Source organism: Chiloscyllium punctatum, chromosome 23 (assembly GCF_047496795.1).
Source record: "Chiloscyllium punctatum isolate Juve2018m chromosome 23, sChiPun1.3, whole genome shotgun sequence".
Classification (NCBI taxonomy): Eukaryota; Metazoa; Chordata; class Chondrichthyes; order Orectolobiformes; family Hemiscylliidae; genus Chiloscyllium; species Chiloscyllium punctatum.
The window spans coordinates 31,258,946-31,280,520 of record NC_092761.1 but is presented as its reverse complement, the minus strand read 5'-3'; the positions used below and the strand labels follow the sequence as shown (position 1 = coordinate 31,280,520).

Below are 21,575 nucleotides of genomic sequence, written 5' to 3'. Positions count from 1 at the left end.
TGCCATCATAGAAATACTGCCCACTGAACATTTCCACGACTGGAGCCATTGGTGGAATATTCGGATCATGAGAACCTAATATTATTTTTAGTCACCACCGAATCATTATTTCGAAAAGTCATTCTTTCTTAAACCTTATTTAGCATGTGCATACTGCAGTCAATCCGAAGTAAGATAATGGTGCTAATTGATGTAAGCTGAATAAAAATTACATCCTATTTTTCATGTTGAGTAACTGCGACTTAGCAAGGACAATGTTTATATTGAAATCACACTTTTATTCCAGGTGAGAGAATGTGGTTTGCATTATTTAAAATGAACTTGTTCACTGTTTAAAATGATCAAATAGATCTCAATTTCAAAACAACATTGGTAACGTTGTCATCCATCTTGAAATGTGGTGTCTTCTTCTTTCAACCAGACGGTTATTATAACGAAAAGTCTATGAATGATATGCGTATAAAGACACTTTAAATCGCAAGATTTGTGAAGATTTGTAGCTGAGGTTGAGGTTTAGGGTGTAGGTTTGCTCGCTGAGCTGTAGGTTTGATATCCAGACGTTTCATTATCTGGCTCCGTAACATCATCAGTGGCGACCTCCAAGTGAAGCGAAGCTGTTGTCTCTTGCTTTCTATTTGTATCTTTCTCCTGGATGGGGTTCCTGGGGTTTGTGGTGATGTCATTTCCTTTACGTTTTCTGCGGGGTTGATGGCATTTAGATCCATGTGTTTGTTTATGGCGTTGTGGTTGGAGTGCCAGGCCTCTGGGAATTCTCTGGCATGTCTTTGCTTAGACTGTCCCAGGATCAATGTGTTGCCCAAGTCGAACCGGACTACCAAAAATCCATAAACGAGGAGCCCCCCTCAGACCCATAGTCTCTTTACCCAGAACACCAACTTACAGACGGGCCAAAGAACTACACGCAAGACTGAAATGCCTCATAGAAGAGTCACAGCACTCCATCCACTCCACCCAGGAATTCCTAAAAATCATCAAAAACACCAAAATAGAGGAAGAAGAAGCAATGATCTCATTCGACATAACAGCACTGTTCACCTTCATCAACATCGGCCTGGCAAAGGAAACACTTACCACACTTTTAGATGAGACTATCACTAACGCACCAACAACCATCAATCACATTACCAACGAAAACATAATGAAGCTCGTGGACCTGTACCTCACCACCGACTTCACTTTCAACAACATAGTCTACAAACGAACCAACGGCACACCCATTAGATCTCCGGTATCAGGATTCATAGCAGAGGCGGTAATGCAAAGACTAGAACAAATAGCCCTACCAACAATCAAACCAAAAATCTGAGTCAGCTATGTAGATGACACTTTTGTCATCACAAAACAAAACAAGATAGTAAAGACATTTAACATCATCAACAACACCCTCACAGGCATAAATTTCACGAAGGAGGATGAAACCGGAAACAACCTCGCATTCTTGGACGTCACAGTAGAAAGAAAGGACAATGGAGAACTACAAACCTGCGTATACAGAAAACCGACAAACACTGACCAAATAAATTAACTACATCAGCAACCATCCCAACACGCACCAACGAAGCTGTGTCAGAACACTATTCCAACGAGCCACCACACACTGCAGCACAGACGAATTTCGGAAAACAGAGGAGAACCACCTACACAACGTAATCGAGAAGAACAGATACTCAAAAAATACAGTCCGCAGATTCCTCAAGAACAAACCACGACAAGCAGACCAAACACAGTCAGAAACCCTAACCACCTTACCATACATCAAAGAAGTTTCAGAAATGACAGCCAGACTACTAAGACCCCTCGGAATCCTAGTCGTACACAAACCCACCAACACTCTCAAACAAAAACTAACAAACTTAAAAGACACAGTTCAACCGATGGACAAAACCAACGTCATCTACAAAGTTCCATGCAAGGACTGCCACCAACACTACGTAAGACAAACAGGAAGAAAGTTAGCCACCAGGATACACGAACACCAGCTAGCCACAAAAAGCCACGAACTTCCCTCCTTCGTAGTCCTACATACGGATTACAAATATCACTATTTCGACTGGGACAACACATCTATCCTGGAACAGGCTAAGCAATGACACGCCAGAGAATTCCTAGAGGCCTGGCACTCCAACTACAATGCCATAAACAAACACTTAGATCTAGATGCCATCTATCAACCCCTCAGAAAACGAACAAGAAATGACATCACCACAAACCTCAGGAACCCCATCGAGGAGAAAGATATAAATAGAAAGCAGGAGACAACAGCTTCGCTTCACTTGGAGGTCGCCACTGATGATGATGTTACCTAGCCAAGTAAAGAAACGTCTGGATATCAAAGCTACAGCTCAGCGAGCAAACCTACACCCTACATTTTAAATCATTTTTCATGTTTATGTTGCATGAATCTGCGGTTATTGATCCACAGTTTATTTTCACTCCCTACAGGTAACATGCTGATTTCTCCAGTTGTTCATAGTTCAATGTGATGCATCAAGTGTTTGCATAACCAGATGGAGCTTGCTTCCCACATCTTGTGTTTAGCTGTACCTTATGTCCAGCATTCATCAATGGCGAGAGCGAGACCAATGTGTAAGTCTCTCCGTGCCCATGCACGGCACCCACAGCAGCAATTCTCCACTGTGCATTTGCAGCCAGTTCTCATTGCCCCTAAACCCACGCCCTGCCCCTTTGAAATATCTCAATTATTTTGTGCTGTCTCGCTGTGCTCTTCTCACCAGGATGCATTACTTCTCCTCAACGTCCTTCATATTTCATCTGACAAAACATTCATTAAGATCCCTTTGCATGACATGCACTTCGCAGCTCTCAGTATTTGATTTTCCTAGATGTCTTTCATACGAAAAAACGTTAACAGCAACTTGACTTGAAAAAGAAAATCGCGCTCATTTTCATTATCCCAATGCAACCGACATTGCAATGTAGTTTATTCAACAGACTAAAACAATTCTTTGAGATTTTTGTCATAGCGTCAATGCAGATAAAATAGCCATTAGAATCCCAGTTTTCATACGACAGCTGTGATCATCTCAAAGCAGCACCATTGAAAGCCGGTGATGACAGCGACGAGAGTGGGATTCGAACCCACGCGTGCAGAGCTCAATGGATTAGCAGTTCATCGCCTTAACCTCACGGCCACCTCGTCACAGAGGCACGAAACCCTTTGACCTTATGAATAATTGAATTTCGTAAATCATGCAGAGCAGCAGATATTTCTCCCTGGTGTTGGTGAAATGAGAATTAACAAAGTACGGTTCCAAGACTATGGTCTGACCCCTGGGTTGTGGGGCAAGTGCACTCCCACTGTCACACTATGCACACAGAGATCTGAACAAAAATGAGGAAATGAATATGTAACAAGGTCTGTTGAATTCTGTGAAGATTTTAAGTCAACGGAATGAAGAAACCGAGACAGCAGGAGGTTTTCTTTCAATAAAGAGTTGAATAGAACTCTGAAGGATCGTGGAGTCAAGGGTTATGGGACTAAGGCAGGAACAGGATACAGATTGAGGATGTTCAGCCATGATCATAATGAATGGTGGTGCTGGTTCGAAGGGCAGAATGGCCTACTCCTGCACCTGCTGTCTATTGTCTATTAAATTGCCTTTGAGGAATTGTTTTCCAGACTGGAGGAGAGTGCATAGTGCTCAATGTCATTATTCGGAACACCTAACTTCCGCTCAGATGTTTTTTACACTCACTTGTGTACAGGACAGACAATTTCAAAATCCAAAATAAGGCTAAACTGACAATTGAACTCAACAATGCAAAAACCATGATCTGTATCATTTTCCTGGGCCGTGCGACACCAAGTCACTGTTTGATCACAGCAACACAGTGAGCAAGTGTCAGAAGGAAAATGAGTGCAGTGCCAGAGCGCATGCTGGGAGCAGCAGGTGACAGACGGAGATGTGCATATCCCACAACAGGAACACTTCCCAAACAGCGGACTGCGGTGGAAGGATTCAGAGGGAGTTTACACTATGAATTTCGATGCCAGAGACACAATGGAGATCTGTTATTGAGTCTGTTCAAGATGAAGATTTTAAGATTTCTACAGATGCAAAACAAAATAAAAAGCTCATGGGTTAGTGAAGGCAAAAGATGAAATTGTACATTTCATCAATCTACACATCTTTACAATGAGGACCTCACCACTTTCCTCACACGGGGACAGAACCAATGGTGAAGATGATCATATAATCCCCGTTGCTAGCCATGGAATCAGAGAAAGTGGGTTTCCCAAAGGTTAAGGTAAAACCAGGAATGTGGAGGTAAGCATTAATGTGTTGCTCCTGTGCTGAAAGTGACCAATGAACGGAAACTCTGTTCCAGTATAGTGGGGTGTGCTGTGCCGAAGTTGTAATTTTGAGCCTCAAATGGAGCAACTTCAATTTATCGTCGGGTTGAGGGATACAGACAGAAGGTGATATTGAGCAAAGCCAAGTTTATGGGAAAATACCCGTGTTTGTGGATTGAGAAACGACCTTTTCTGGATAATGACTTTTTGATCAACAAACATCCTGCAAGTACCTAAAACGTGAACAGACATGTGTGGAGAGAGAGCCGAAGGTGATTTTTCAGTAGATGGATAACGTTTCCCAAGTGCACTGCGTTAAATTCCGGGAAAATAGATGTTGAACTGGTTTCATGTTACACAGTTTTTTGCAAACTCACAAAAGTTATTGCAATAATAAAAACAGAAATCACATAGGACCGTTTGAATATTGTATTGAACTGAATTTTGGTCTGAGCATATTTCATCTTAAATGGCGTGCTGCAGAGAAGTACAGAGGGTTAACAATACAAAAGGACAGAGTCTTCTTGGTGGATTTCTTGGGTGGAATTAAGAATCTACGAAATATACGTAACATCATGTGAATGTGGTCAAATCTTTAAAGTAGGTGTTGCGTCTCCAAGTGACGATTCAATTCCTACTCATTAGGATATAACTTCTGTCTGCAGTTATTTTACAACATCAGATCCATTTATAGAGTTTCACCTTGAATAATACGCCACACCTTACCAATCTATGAACTTGTTCTACTCAGTCTTATTCAGTTGTACGTGTTCATCAAATGTCTTTGTATCTGAAGTGAACAATTTCGAAATTGTTACGCAATCACACTGACTTTCACTCAATGACAAATTCTCTCCTTGTACGTTTGTTAGTGTATCTTTTAAAACACTCTGAAGTCAGCTTCTACGTTTTATTTCTGGAAAGTCGTTCACGATTTAAATAACTCTATTGAGTGGAAGAAACTCTCATCCAAACTTTTCTTAATCACTCACTAATGGTTTTCAAGCTCTAACGAAAGTTATTGATTCATTGGAAAGAGGGAATGTCCCCAATTTATTCATTCAAACCCTGCGTTATGTGAAAATCTCATTTGTTTACATCAAACTTGCGTGTTTCTGCTCCAGCATTTCCAAATCTCGTGAATAAACTCCTTCATTTTTTCTTTAATCCCGTTTATATCCTTTCTGAGAATTTTATGTCTCAGAAAACAACGTCACTTAGCTTTGTAATATCTTGCTATCCAGGAAACAGTGTCTGTGCCCTTTCTAACTTCTTGACATGTTTTTGGTGGATAATGAGGACAAGGATTACACACAATGTTCCCACTGAGTATGACCAAAAGATTTTGCAGTTACACTATGAACTCTTTGCTTTTTAAATATGACGCCTCTATTTATATGCACCAATAAGGTAAATTACTATCTATCCAGTTCATGAACATCGTCTCCATGGAGACGAAAATTTTCTATCACTTCCTTTATTCTTCCTCAGAATGTCTGAAAGGTTTGTAAGGCCAACATCTCTAAATCCCCGTGTCCGGAGTCAGTCTCAGCTATTTCTAAAGGCGACTGAAGTTCAAATACTTGACAGTGTGTCTCCCGTCATTCCTGTGCAGAATGGTTCTGGACAGTAAATGCCATCACCAAAGACCACCGTGGATCTGAAATCAACAGTTTTCACAGAGTAATGGTTGTACCTATTGTGTGTCGAATGTCCATGTTCTTGTTCAATTTGTTCATCATTTCATGGGTCCCTGTAATGAATTCTACTGAATGATTAATTTGTGAATGGAGACATTCCCTTCACCACTCATTCGAAACTCCATGGAACAGAGAAAGATTTTACTCATACGCTTCCTGAGGACAGTCCTGCCATTACTGGGATGAATCAGTGAACATTCCCCACGTATCCTCGAAGGCAAGGATTTCCTTTTCCATTTTAGGGGACCATTACAGCACTGAGTCTCATGTGTACATTCATTAAAACCAAAACAGTTGCAGCAAGACTTTAAAACTAAGATTTTGCAATCTGTTGGAATTGGTTGTCCCAAAAATTTCATTTCATATTATAGTATGTTTGCAGATGAAGGCACTTTCTTTATCTTGAGCAATTATATTTCAGTTTTCTCAAGAAATTATCATTCGCTGTTCTCTCTTTCCCTTTTACTTTCCCGTTTTATACCCCGTATTTTATCAGTTTATCTTAAGTTTTCAATAATTTCAATCAATCTCGCTCCTGATTAGCAATCCAAGGGAATGCCACAATTTTGTCAATTTATATGCAGTGCCGCTGTAGGGCGCGGTGATCAAGTGAAAAGGCATTGGTCACGTGAACCAAATAAAAGTAGCCGGCTGGTGGAAATCTGGCCGTTCCATCACAGTCATATTTAAAACATTTAATGTAATCTTTAGCCAAATCATATTGGCAGTAAATAAGAAAACAAAAATGAAAAAAAATTGCTGATGTTGAAAATCAAACAAAAACAGACGTTGCTGCAACATTTCAGGACATCTGGCAGCATCTGTGGAGAGACGGACACAATGGATGTGAAATGTTAACTGTGATTCATCTGCACAGATGCTGCCAACACACCTGTGATTTTACAGAAATTTCTGTTTTTGTTTCAGATTGGCAGATTTTGTCGCAGTTCATGAGAACAGTGCTCATTAGAATCAAACAGACAGCATGGACCTGGTAGTGTGAAATGAGACAGTAATAATGAATGAGCGGAGAGTGTTGTACTGGAAAAGCACAGCAGGTCAGGCAACATCCGAGGAGCAGGAGAATGGACGATTTAGGCATAAGCCATTAATCAGGAATTAGGCTTGTGAGTCGGGCAGAGGAACAAAGCTGAAGCCAGGTGCCAACTCGCAGGCACCTTCTCCGACACACCACGATCACAAACTCTCCTCCCCTCACCAAACCATCCTCTCCCAGATCATACACAATCTCATCACCTCTGGGCAACTCCCCTCCACAACCTTCAACCTCATTGTCCGTGAACCGTGCAATCCTCGATTCTACCTCCTTTCTAAGATTCACAAACCTGACTGCCCCAGGCGACCTATTGTCTCATCCTGCGCCTGTCCCATCCGAGTCATCTCTTCCTACCTTGGCACAATCCTCTCTCCCTAGTTCAGGAAATGCCCACTTACATTCGTGACACCTCTGTGCACTTCACCTCCTCCAAGAATTTCGTTTCCCTCGCCCCCAACGCGTCAGCAGCACCATGGACATCCAGTCCCTGTACAAATCCATCTACCATGACAGAAGTCTGCAAGCCTTCCATTTCTTCATCTCACACCATCCCAACCAGTACCTTTCCACCGACACCATCATCCACCTGGCTGAACTGATCCTCACAATCAACAACTTCTCTTTTTAATCCTCCCACTCCCTCCATCGAAACTGGTCGCCATCGGCACCCGCATAGGGCCTAGCTATGCCTGCCCGTCTGTCAGATACGCGGAACTGTCCATCTTTCGCAATTACACAGGCACCATCCTCCACCTGTTCCTCCGCTACATTGATGAATGTTTGGGGCCACTTGGTGTTCCAACGAGGAGTTGAATAGCTCACCAACTTTACCAACACCTTCCACTCCGACCTCAAACTTATCCGGATCATCTTGGCAACTTCCCTCACCTTCCTGGACCTCTCCATCACCGACTCTGGCGACTGACTAATTACAGACGTATACTACAAGCCCACCGACTCCCACACATATCTGGACTACATCTCCTCCAACCCTATCCCGTGTAAGAACGCCATTCCTTATTCCCAATTCCTCCACCTCCAGCACATCTGTTCCCAGGATGACCAATTACACCTCAGAAAGAGCCAGGTGGTCTCCTTATTCCAGGATCACAAATTGCCTTCCCACGTGGTTGACAGCGCCCTCCAGTTCATCACCTCCATTTCACACACCACCACCCTTGAAGCCACGCCTCTCAACTCAACAAGGACAGAACCACCTGGTGCTCACATTACACCCCATAAAACTCCGAATAAACGGATCATATTCTGCCACTGATGCCACCTCTAAACAGACACCACCACCAGAGATATATTTCGCTGCCCAGCCCTGCCAACATTCCGTAAAGACCGTTCCCTCCATGATCCCCTCTTCAGGACCACACATCCCCCCACCAGCCCACAACCCTCTCCTGGCACCTTTCACTGCCACCAAAGGAAGGGTGAAACTCGCACCCACACCATCCCCTCACCTCAGCCAAGGCCCAAAGGGATCATTCCACATCCATTAGAAATTCACGTGTACAGCTACCAATGTCATCTACTGAATCCGTTGCGCCCAGTGTGGTCTCCTCTACATCAGGGAGACAGGAAACCTTCTTGCAGATCATTTGAGAGAACATCTTTGGGACACCCGCACCCACCAACTTCACCGTCTGGTGGCTGAACACTTCAACTCCCCCTCCTACCCCATCAAAGACATACAGGTCCTGGATCTCCTCCACTGCCAAACCATTACCACCAAACGCCTGCCGGCTTGGGACCCTAACGCTACACGGGATAAATGTGAATTTGAACAGTTACCTAACTTCCCCTCCCCCAAGCCCAAGCCTTCAACTCGGCACCGTCCTCTCAACCCATTCCATCACTGCCATTTCTGACCTATTTTCTTCTCCCTCCTATTGATCCATCTATTGCTTTCCAGCCATTTCCCCTTAACCCCACACCACTTCCATTTATCTCTCAGCCCCGACTCACAAGCCTTATTCCTGATGAAGGGCTTAAGCCTGAAACCTGAATTCTCCTGCTCCTCGGATGCTACCTGATCTGCTGTGCTTTCCCAGCATCACACTACTAACTCTGATCTCCAGCATCTGCAGTTTTAAATTTATCCTTGGAATTATCAATGACCTTAGAGTGAATATATCCCTCGATTGCAGTGATCACAGTGTGACTGAATTTTCCATTTATTTTGGGTGAGGGCAGGCTGGATCTGAGACGAGCGCTTAACATTTAAACAACGGGAATGGTATCAGATAGCGAAGTTAGGGCGGGCTGAAGTGAAGTGGAAAATTCTGTCAGAAGATGGGTCAGTCCAACTGCATCACCTCACCCTGACTGGAAAAGACTCGCAGAAGGAGAAAATCAATTTCAGTGCAGGCACAATGGCAGGTAAAGTGGAAAAGAGACAGTACAACACACTGAGGTGCAGTGGAAATATTTATGTGAAAGGATTCGATATATAAGCTACACCTTTACATATGGACTGCCCTCACATTGGAAAAAGGAATTTCCTGCAGTCTAACGGCGATATTTGCCTGTGACATCACAATGTTGAGAGACACTGACATAGTTTCATCTGTAGCAGCGTGGCCCAGTGAAAGCATGAACGTCCCATCAACCAGAATTCAATACTTCAAAGCTCTCCTCTGCGCTGTGCAACTAAGTTGCTGCTCCTGTCGTCAGATCTCAATCGCTTCACTGTGTCTCTTCTTCTACTTCCTGCTGCACGGAAACACTTGAAACTTGAACAAATCCACTTTCCACTTTCACCAATCTTTTGCAACTCCCGAGTTGGCACAGGTACGAGTAACTGATTAGACTTCTCGAGCACTCTCACTCCGGTATGATCTGAATCATAATGTCGACTGTGTCTGATCTGCAGAATGACCCCACGCGGGACGGTGCTGTTTATCCCATCCCCGTGGACTGAGCTGTCTCTATTGGCAGAGTATTCAGCCATTTCCCTCCACTTGCAGGCATTATGACGGGATGTAAATGTGAATATGCTCTGAAGCTTCCTCTCACGGGCACAGCCAGGTGGAAGAGCACTGCTGGAACTTAGCAACTTTGATTGCGAACTTTCTCCAAATATCATCTATTTGAGAGAGAGAGAAAGGTGCTGAGCTGGTGGGAAAGAGAGAAATGGGCTGTGGACTCTCATCCCTTAGTAAAATTCCAGTGCACTTTGTGTCTTTCACTGTGTCTCGCACCTACACACACACACCATGGGTGCAGGGGTAAAAAATGAGCACTACCGCACTTAGGCGGTAGTGTGGGGGTTAAAAAAAATAAAGATTCGTGCACTTTGTGGTCTTTCACTGTGTCTCGCACCTACACAAATAAAAAAAAATAAACAGGAAATGGCTTGAAAAGATAAAAGAAAAGTAAAATTCCAGTAAGTGCATTTTTGTGCTGCCCATTTGGTGTTCAGAATCAATCTTCGCAGAATCAATCCTGCAGAGAAGCTTTTGTTTCACAGGCGTCGGCATCTTTGCTGCAATCGGGCTTCAGTTAACATCTGAGTCCCAACTGTCCCAGATGAAGCGACTCCGAATGAAACCCTCACTCACAGAGAACCATCCCCACAGCCAGGAGCTGCGGGGCTGCAGGCAGTCCAAAGCGGAAGGGAGGATTAAAAACGAGCCATTATTTCTCCCTCAGCCACTGTGTCACAGAGACAGGGAGAGGGACGGCAGAGACGTGTGACGTTATTTGCGTGCCGACAGAATCCGTTCAGCCCATCGAGTCCACGGCAAATCTCTATCGCTTGCTTCTCTCTGAGGTTATTCATCATCAGTGCTGCTTGTCAGGGGCATGGTCCACACCACAACTGATTTCTCCCACCTTCGCCAGTGTATTCCCAGCTCAGTCAAGTGGCTTTGCGAATCAGGTCATAACAGATCGACAGAGAACAGCAAAAAAATTCTATAACTTTGTGGGCGGCACGGTGGCACAGTGGCACAATGGTTAGCACTGCTGTCTCACAGCGCCAGAGACCGCGTTCAATTCCTGCCTTAGGCAACTGACTGTGTGGAGTTTGCACTTTCTCCCCGTGTCTGCATGGGTTTCCTCCGGGTGCTCCGATTTCCTCCCACACTCCAAAGATGTGCAGTTCAGGTGAACTGGCCATGCGGCATTGCCCGTAGTGTTAGTAAGGGGTAAATGTAGCAGTATGGGTGGGTTACGCTTTGGTGGGTCGGTGTGGACTTGTTGGGCCCAAGGGCCTGTTTCCACACTGTAATCTAATCTAATCTAATCTAAAAAAATCTTCAAACGTGTGTTTCCTCAAATGTATAAATTTGCCGGGTGCATCTATTTCAGATGCCATTGAGTGTAAGGACGTAGAAGGCTCATCAATGTGTAATGCGAAGAACGGAGCACTGTAAAAGCGAAACACTGGTGGTGGCAGTGCACATGCTGAAAGGTGGAATTGTCATCGAGCAGAGGATGCTTTTCATACATTAATTTCTGGATTATGCGCCCACCACGATCCCTCTGGGACGATCTGTTAGCGCTGACCACTGCAGTTTCCCGCAGTCTTCAGGTTTTTGTAGCATGTGCCTTCGAGGATGACGTCAAATGATCTTCACTGTTATTGTGTGATACACTGTGGCACAGATGTGTCCCGGCTGTGTCAATATAACCATCGGTAACTTCCCCAATTCTGCTGTTTTAATTGCAATTTCAATCAGAATCACAAAACGTGGCACACTGCAGACTGAGGCCATGCAGCCCACCTTCGCTCGGCTGGCTCCACGCAATGAGGAAATGACTGTGTTTTGATTGATTGATTTTCACATGTACCTAAGTACAGTGGAAAGCGTTGTTTGCGATTGGTAAAGGCGGATCATAGTAATCAAGGACATGCAGATCACAGCGTGAGAAAAGCAACATTTGACCAGACTCAGGAATTCAGGTTAATACGTATAGTGGATTAGTGGTGCTGGAAGAGCACAGCAGTTCAGGCAGCATCCAACGAGCAGCGAAATCAACGTTTCGGGCAAAAGCCCTTCATCAGGATCATCCTGATGAAGGGCTTTTGCCCGAAACGTTGATTTCGCTGCTCGTTGGATGCTGCCTGAACTGCTGTGCTCTTCCAGCACCACTAATCCAGTATTTGATTTTCAGCATCTGCAGTCATTGTTTTTACCTTACTACGTATAGGACGGGCGCTCAGCAAAATCCACATTGGCAACATCAGCGTTATTTCAAGTTAGACAATTCATTTCTCAGAGCAGCAATGGCCGAGAAGAAGCGGTTCTTGAACTTGCTTGTGCATGTTTTCAAGCTTTGGAATCTTTATATGAACTCGATTTCATCGAAATCATATCTTCTCAGTCGAAAATGAAATAGTGTACAAAATTCCAAGGCTTATCTGCAATGTGAACCCGAGAGCTCTCGCACGTATGTCACCTGTATGAGGCAATATCACACCCGAGACAAACGAGCCAGAACGGCGCCAGACGTGGTATCCAGAAATCAGGTAAGTTTTTGGTTAACTAAGGCTATTTCTGCTGTTTCGGAGTGAAAGAAGCACAGAGTTCTAATAACAGCTCCTGTCCATTCTGACTCGCTTCTCCCAGGAGGCTGTGCTAGCAGCTTTCCCGGAACAGGGCGGTCTCTATTGATAACTGGACGAACTCCTCTTCCATTGTCATTGCAGTGTTGGTGGAGAGCAGTTTGAACGCGGTCTTCAGCTTGCTATCAAACAAGAGTTTGTAGAGCGGGGTAGGGGTCTGGCGGGAGTGGGAAGTATGGGAATTCTGGAAAGGTGTAGTAAAGGGAGATCGTGCATGCACAAGAAATCATCTTCCTTTGGGAACCATTGTCCAAATAATGCCATCTGAGACAGTTAGAAAATGCAGAACTGCGAGGGAAGAGAGAATCTCTCCCCATTATTCGGGAACAGTGTCTGTGTTTCTCGAAATCACAGGGAGGCTTCTGCTGTCTGAATCAGCATGGGATGTTAATGCAGCGAGTCCCGTCGCTCACGCAGCTGACGTGTATACATTTTTTCCCGTTGCCTCCAGTTCACATCAAAGATTTCACAGCTCACATCATCCTAGAGTGACAGGGAAGAGAAGGAAGCGATTCAGACCATCATCTTGACACAACCTGGGGATAAATTGGATGTGGGAGAGCGGACAGTCTCGACTGATTCCAGCATTTACAATCTTGGTCCGTGTGGCAGCAGAAGCAGGAACCAGGAACTGTTTACCTTTCTTCTGAAAACAGGTAATTAAATTTTGAAGAGCATAGATATGTCTTCCTGGTGTTCATGAAATGGTCAAGACCAGAATACGGTTCCCTGAGTATGGTCTGACTTCTGGGTTATGGGCCCAGGGCACTCCCACTGTGATATTCTGTTCACAAGATCTGACCACATGGAAAGAAATGACAAGATCTATTGAATCGGATTCTGTGAAAACACAGAAGCCGATGGAAGGAAGAGCGCCATGAGAGCGAGAATATAACATCATATGTGAGGAAGTTGTTTTCCAGACTCGAGGAGAGTGCACAGTGCTGTTTCTAGGGGGTCAATATCTGGATAAGTAGACTGAATCAGCAACGGCTGTTATTGTACTGCATCTTTTGTACAATGTTGCAAAAGTACGGGCCTTTTGTATCAAGGGGACAATTTCAAAATCCTCAATGATGCAAAACACACAACGACGTGAACAACAAAGCAATGGCAGAAACTCGTGTTACGTCATGGGGTAAACGCCCCGGCTCAACCTTTGCTCAAGTTCGCTCTCTATCAAATTCCTGAGCCAGAGATTCGAACAGTGAATGGTCTATGTTAATAAACACTGCTCGAATCTCACAACTTCAGTATTTAATACGCCCCTAGATGTATGTCTGACAACAGTAATTGCTCCCTCACTGTGTTACTTCAGCACACGAAGAGAAGAAACAAACATAAGAACAACAGTCACGAATGTGACGGAGATTTGACCCGATGCACACCTCTTCCCACCCTACCACTTCCACAACTCTTCCCAAGCTCCCTCTTGCAAAAATGCCATCCCGTATTCCCAATTGCTCCGCCTCCGCCGGACCTGTTCCCTGGAGGACCAGTTCCACCACAAAACACACTAGATGGCCTCCTTCTTTAGAGACCGCAATTTCCCTTCCCACGTGGTTAAAGTTGCCCTCCAACACATCTCGTCTACATCCCGCACCTCCGCCCTCAGACACCACCCCTCCAACTGTAACAAGGACAGAACGCCCCTGGTGCTCATCTTCCACCCTACAAACCTTCGCATAAACCAAATCATCCGCTGTCATTTCTGCCACCTCCAAACAGACCCCAACATCAGGGATATATTTCCCTCCCCACCCCTTTCCGCCTTTCACAAAGACCATTCCCTCTGTGACTACCTGGTCAGGTCCACGCCCCCCTACAACCCACCCTCCAATCCTGGCACATCCCTGCCACCGCAGGAACTGGACACCTGCGCCCACACCTCCTCCCTCACCTCTCTCCAAGGCCCTAAAGGAGCCTTCCACATCCATCAAAGTTTTACTTGCACATCCACTAATATCATTTATTATGTCCGTTGCTCCCGATATGGTCTCCTGTGCATTGGGGTGACTGGGCGCCTCCGAGCAGAGCGCATTAGGGAACATCTCCGAGACACCCGCACCAATCAACCACATCGCCCTGTGGCCCAACATTTCAACTCCTCCTCTCACTCTGCCGAGGACATGGAGGTCCTGGGCCTCCTTCACCGCCGCTCCCTCACCACCAGACGCCTGGAGGAAGAACGCCTCATCTTCCGCTTCAGAATACTTCAACCCCAGGGCATCAATGTGGACTTGAACAGTTTCCTCATTTCCCCGTCTCCCACCTCACCCTAGTTCTAAACTTCCAGCTCAGTAACTGTCCCCATGACTTGTCCGGACTTGTCCTACCTGCCTAGATCCTTTTCCACCTATCCACCCCACCCTCTCCTCCCTGACCTTTCATCTTAATCCCCTCCCCCAATCAAGCATTGTACTCTATGCTACTTTCTCCCCACCCCCACCCTCCTCTAGCCTCCTCCACGCTTCAGGTTCACTGCCTTTATTCCTGATGAAGGATTGTGCCTGAAACCTCGATTTCGAACCTACTTGGATGCTGCCTGAACTGCTGTGCTCTTCCAGCACCACTAATCCAGAATCTGGTTTCCAGCATCTTCAGTCATTGTTTTCCCGCCTTGCAGTTAGTCCCCACACTGTGTCGCACAGCAGGGTCCTCCGGTGAAATGAACAGCCGTGAATGACATGTGGTTCAGTCTGTCGGCGACAGCATTTCGAGACATATACAGTTCCCTATTATTATAACAAGCAGCACTGATGATGAAAATCCTCAGAGAGAAGCAAGCGATGCAGATTTGCCGTGGACTCGATGGGCTGAACGGATTCTGTCGGCACGTGAATGACGTCACACGTCTCTGCCGTCCCTCTCCCTGTGTCTGTGACAGAGTGGCTGAGGGAGAAATAATGGCTCGTTTTTAATCCTCCCTTCGCTTTGGACTGCCTGCAGCCCCGCAGCTCCTGGCTGAGGGGATGGTTCTCAGTGAGTGAGGGTTTCATTCGGAGTCACTTCATCTGGGACAGTTGGGACTCAGATGTTAACTGATGCCCGATTGCAGCAAAGAAACCGACGCCTCTGAAACAAAAGCCTTTCTGCAGGATTGCTCTGCGAAGATTGATTCTGAACATCATATGGGCAGCACCAAAATGCACTTATTTGAGTTTTACTGAGGGAAGAGAGTTCACAGCCCAGTTCTCTCTTTCTCACCAGCTCAGCACCTTTCTCTCTCTCTCAAAAAAGATTTTTGGAGGAAGTTCGCAATCAAAGTTGCTAAGTTCCAGCGGCGCTCTTGCACCTGGCTGTGCCCGTGAGAGGAAGCTTCAGAGCATATCCGCACTTACATCCCGTCATATTGCCTGCAAGTGGAGGGGAATGGCTGAGCACCAGGTGGTTCTGTCCTTGTTGTGTTGAGAGGCGTGGCTTCAAGGGTGGTGATGTGTGAAATGGATGTGATGAACTCGAGGGCGCTGTCAACCACGTGGGAAGGCAATTTGTGATCGTGGAAGGAGACCAACTGGCTCTTTCTGAGGCGTAATTGGTCATCCTGGGAACAGATGTGCTGGAGGTGGAGGAATTGGGAATAAAGAATGGCGTTCTTACACGGGATAGGGTTGGAGGAGATGTAGTCTAGATACATGTGGGAGTCGGTGGGCTTGTAGTATATGTCTGTAAATAGTCAGTCGCCAGAGTCGGTGATGGAGAGGTCCAGGAAGGTGAGGGAAGTTGCCAAGATGATCCGGATAAGTTTGAGGTCGGAGTGGAAGGTGTTGGTAAAGTTGGTGAGCTATTCATCTCCTCGTTGGAGCACCAAGTGGCCCCAAACATTCATCAATGTGTAATTGCAAAAGATGGACAGTTCCGCGTATCTTACAGACGGGCGGGCATAGCTAGGCCATATGCGGGTGCCCATGGCTACCAGTTTCGATGGAGGAAGTGGGAGAATTGGAAAGAGAAGTTGTTGATTGTGAGGATCAGTTCAGCCAGGTGGATGATGGTGTCGGTGGAAAGGTACTGGTTGGGATGGTGTGAGATGAAGAAATGGAAGGCTTGCAGACTTCTGTCATGGTAGATGGATTTGTACAGGGACTGGATGTCCATGGTGCTGCTGACGCGTTGGGGGCGAGGGAAACGAAATTCTTGGAGGAGGTGAAGTTCATAGGGGTGTCACGAATGTAAGTGGGCATTTCCTGAACTAGGGAGAGAGGATTGTGGAGAGGTAGGAAGAGATCATTCGGATGGGACAGGCTCAGGATGAGACGATAGGTCGACAGGGGCAGTCAGGTTTGTGAATCTTAGGAAGGAGGTAGAATCGGGAAGTGCGCAGTTCACGGACAATGAGGTTGAAGGTTGTGGATGGGAGATGCCCAGAGGTGATGAGATTGTGGATGGTCTGGGAGAGGATGGTTTGGTGAGGGGAGGAGAGTTTGTGATCGTGGTGTGTCGGAGAAGTTGCCTGCGAGTTGGCACCTGGCTTCAGCTTTGTTCCTCTGCCCGACTCACAAGCCTAATTCCTGATGAATGGCTTATGCCTAAATCGTCCATTCACCTGCTTCTCAAATGTTGCCTGACCTGCTGTGCTTGTCCAGTACAACACTCTCCACTCATTCATTATTACTGTCTCATTTCACACTACCAGATCCATGCTGTCTGTTTGATTCTCATCTGTTCTCATGAACTGCGACAAAATCTGCCAATCTGAAACAAAAACAGAAATTGCTGTAAAATCACAGGTATGCTGGCAGCATCTGTCCAGATGAATCACAGTTAACGTTTCACATCCATTGGGTCCGTCTCTCCACAGATGCTGCCAGACGTCCTGAAATGTTCCAGCAACGTCTGTTTTTGTTTGATTTTCAACATCAGCAATTTTTTCATTTTTGTTTTCTTATGCCAATATGATTTGGCTAAAGATTACGTTTTAAATGTTTTAAATATCTCTGTGATGGAACGGCCAGATTTCCACCAGCCAGCTACTTTTATTTGGTTCACGTGACCAATGCCTTTCCACTTGGTCACCGCGCCCTACAGCTGCACTGCATATAAATTGACAAAATTGTGGCATTCCCTTGGATTGGTAATCAGGAGGGAGATTGATTGAAATTATTGAAAACTTAAGATAAACTGATAAAATACGGGATTAAAAACGGGAAACTGAAAGGGAAAGAGAGCGCACCGAATGATAATTTTTTGACAAAACTGAAACATAATTGCTCAAGATTCAGAAAGTGCTTTCATCCAGAAACATACCATAATATGGAATGTAATTTTTGGGACAACCAATGCAAGCAGTTTGCAAAATCTTAGTTTTAAAGTCTTGCTGCAACTGTTTTGGTTTTCATGAACGCACACATGGGATTCAGCGCTGTAATAGTCCCCTAAAATGAAAAAGGAAATCCTTGCCTTCGAGGATACGTGGGGAATGTTCACTGATTCATCCCAGTAATGGCAGGACTGTCCTCTGGAAGCGTATGAGTTAAATCTTTCAATGTTCCATGGAGTTTCGAATGAGTGGTGAAGGGAATGTCTCCATTCACAAATTAATCATTCAGTAGAATTCATTACAGGGGCCCATGATATGATGAACAAATTGAACAAGAACACGGACATACGATACACAATAGCTACGACAAATACTATGTGAAAACTGTTGATTTCAGATCCACGGTGGCCTTTGGTGATGACATTTACTGCCCAGAACCAGTCTGCACTGGAATGACGGGAGACACACTATGAAGGATTTGAACATCAATTGCCTTTAGAAATAGCTGAGACTGACTCAGACACGGGGATTTAGAGATGTTGGCCTTACAAACCTTTCAGACATTGCGTGGAAGAATAAAGGAAGTGATAGAAAATTTTCATCTCCATGGAGACGATGTTCGTGAACTGGATAGATCGTAATTTACCTGATTGAAGTTTATAAATAGAGGCGTCATATTTAAAAAGCAAAGAGTTCACAGTCTAACTGTAAAATCTTTAGGTCATCCTCAGTGGGAGCATTGTGTGTAATCCTTGTCCTCTTTCTCCACCAAAAACATATAAAGAAGTTAGAAACTGTCCAGACGCTGTTTCCTGTATAGCAAGATATTAGAAAGCCAAGTGATGTTGTTTACTGAGACATAAAAATATCAGGATGGATACAAACGGGATGATAGAAAAAATGAAGGAGTCTATTCACGAGATTTTGAAATGCTGGAGCAGAAACACGCAAGTTTGATGTAAACAAATGAGATTTTCACATAACGCGAGGTTTGAATGAATAAATTGGGGAAAGCCCTCTTTCGAGTGAATCAATAACTTTAGTTAGAGCTTGAAAACCATTAGTGAATGATTAAGAAAAGTTTGGATGAGAGTTTCTTCCACTCAATAGAGTTATTTAAATCGTGAACGACTTTCCAGAAATAAAACGTAGAAGCTGACTTCAGAGTGTTTTAAAATATACACGAACAAACATACAAGTAGAGAATTTACCATTGAGTGTAAGTCAGTGTGGTTCCGTTACAATTTCGAATTTGTTGACTTCAGACACAAAGACATTTCATGAACACGTACAACTGAATAAGTTCATGGATTGGTAAGGTGTGGCGTATTATTCAAGGTGAAACTCTGTAAATGGAGCTGATGTCGTAAAATAACAGCACACAGAAGTTATATACTAATGAGTAGGAATTGAATCGTCACTTGGAGACGCAACACCGACTTTAAAGATTTGACCACATTCACATGATGTTACGTATATTTCGTACATTCTTAATTCCACCCAAGAAATCCACCAAGAAGACTCTGTCCTTTTGTGTTGTTAACCCTCTGTACTTCTCTGCAGCACGCCATTTAAGATAAACTATGCTCAGACCAAAATTCAGTTCAATACAATATTCAAACGGTCCTATGTGATTTGTGTTTTTATTATTGCAATAACCTTTGTGAGTTTGCAACAAACTCTGTAACATGAAACCAGTTCAACATCTATTTTCCCGGAATTTAACGCAGTGCACATGGGAAACGTGATCCATCTGTTGAAAAAAACACCTTCGGCTCTCTCTCCACACATGTCTCTTCACGTTTTCGATCCTTGCAGTGTGTTTATTGATCAAGGAGTCATTATCCAGAAGAGGTTGTTTCTCAATCCACAAACACGGGTATTATCCCATAAACTTGGTTTTGCTCAATATCACCTTCTGTCTGTATACCTCAACCCGGCGATAAATTGAAGTTGCTCCATTTGAGTCTCAAAATTAAAACTTCGTACAGCACACCCCACTATACTGAAACAGCGATACCGTGCACTGGTCACCATCAGCACAGGAACAACACATTAATGCTTACCTCCACATTCATGGTTTTAATTTAACGTTTGGGAAACCTACTTTCTCTGATTCCATGGCGAGTAACGGGGGTTATCTGCTCACCTTCAACAGTGGTTCTGTCCCCGCGTGAGGAAAGTGGTGAAGTACTCATTGTAAAGATGGGTAGATTGCTGAAATGTACAATGTCATATTTTGCCTTCACTAACCCATGAGCGTTTTATTTTGTTTTGCATCTGCAGAAATCTTAAAATCTTCATCTTTAACAGACTCAATGACAGGTCTCCATTGTGTCTCTGGCATCAAATTTCTTCCACCGCAGTACGTTATTTGGGAAGTGTTCCTGTTGTGTGAAATGCACTTCCCCGTGCCTCAACTGCTGCTCCCAGCATGCGCTCTGGCACTACACTCATTTTCCTTCTGACACTTGCTCACTGTGTTGCTGTGATCATACAGTGACTTGGTGTCGCACGGCCCGGGGAAATGACACAGATCAAGGTTTTTGCATTGTTGAGTTCAATTGTCAGTTTAGCCTTATTTTGGATTTTGAAATTGTCTGTTCTGTACACAAGCGAGTGTCAAAAACATCTGAGCAGAAGTTAGGTCTTCTGAATAATGACATTGAGCACTACGCACTCTCCTCCAGTCTGGAAAACAATTCCTCAAAGGCAATTTAATAGACAATAGACAGCAGGTGCAGGAGTAGGCCATTCTGCCCTTCGAGCCAGCACCACCATTCATTATGATCATGGCTGAACATCCTCAATCTGTATCCTGTTCCTGCCTTATCCCCATAACCCTTGATTCCACTATCCTTAAGAGCTCTATCGAACTCTTTATTGAATGAACACCTCCTGCTGTCTCGGGTTCTTCATTCCGTTGACTTCAAATCTTCACAGAATTCAACAGACCTTGTTACATATTGATTTCCTCATTTTTGTTCAGATCTCTGTGTGCATAGTGTGACAGTGGGAGTGCACTTGCCCCACAACCCAGGGGTCAGACCATAGTCTTTGAACTGTACTGTGTTATTTCTCATTTCACCAACACCAGGGAGAAATGTCTGCTGCTCTTCATAATTTACGCAATTCAATTATTCATAAGGTCATAACCGCTCCCGCGTCTGTGACGAGGTGGCCGAGAGGTTAAGGCGATGGACTGCTAATCTATTGTGCGCTGCACGCGTGGGTTCGAATCCCACTCTCGTCGCTGACATCAACGGCTTTCAAAGTTGCTGTTTTCAGATGATCGCAGCTGTTTTATTGAAACTGGAACTCCAATGGTCAGTTTATATGCATTGACGCTGTTACAAAATCTCAAGGAATAGTTTGTGCTTTTTGACTAAACTATATTGAAATGTAGTTTGCTTTGGGTTAATGAAAAGAAACGTGATTTTTTTTTCAAGTCAAGCTGCTGTGAACGTTTTTTTGTATGAAAGACATCCAGGAAAATCAAATAATGAGAGCTGTGAAGTGCTTGTTTATGCAAAGGGATTCTTCATGAATATTTTGTCAGATGAAATCTGGAGGACGTTGAGTAGATTTAATTCATCCTGGTGAGAAGAGCACAGCGAAACAGCACAAAATAATGGAGATATTTC

General features: G+C 44.5%; 2 non-coding genes across 2 annotated transcripts; one reads left to right on the top strand and one right to left on the bottom strand.

The window, feature by feature from the left end:
- Nucleotides 1-3,099: 3,099 nt before the first annotated feature.
- On the bottom strand, nucleotides 3,100-3,181 carry trnas-gcu (transfer RNA serine (anticodon GCU)). Its single transcript has one exon. It is a non-coding gene; the product is annotated as a tRNA-Ser (tRNA).
- A 17,921-nt stretch (nucleotides 3,182-21,102) lies between these two features.
- On the top strand, nucleotides 21,103-21,184 carry trnas-gcu (transfer RNA serine (anticodon GCU)). Its single transcript has one exon. It is a non-coding gene; the product is annotated as a tRNA-Ser (tRNA).
- Nucleotides 21,185-21,575: the final 391 nt, after the last annotated feature.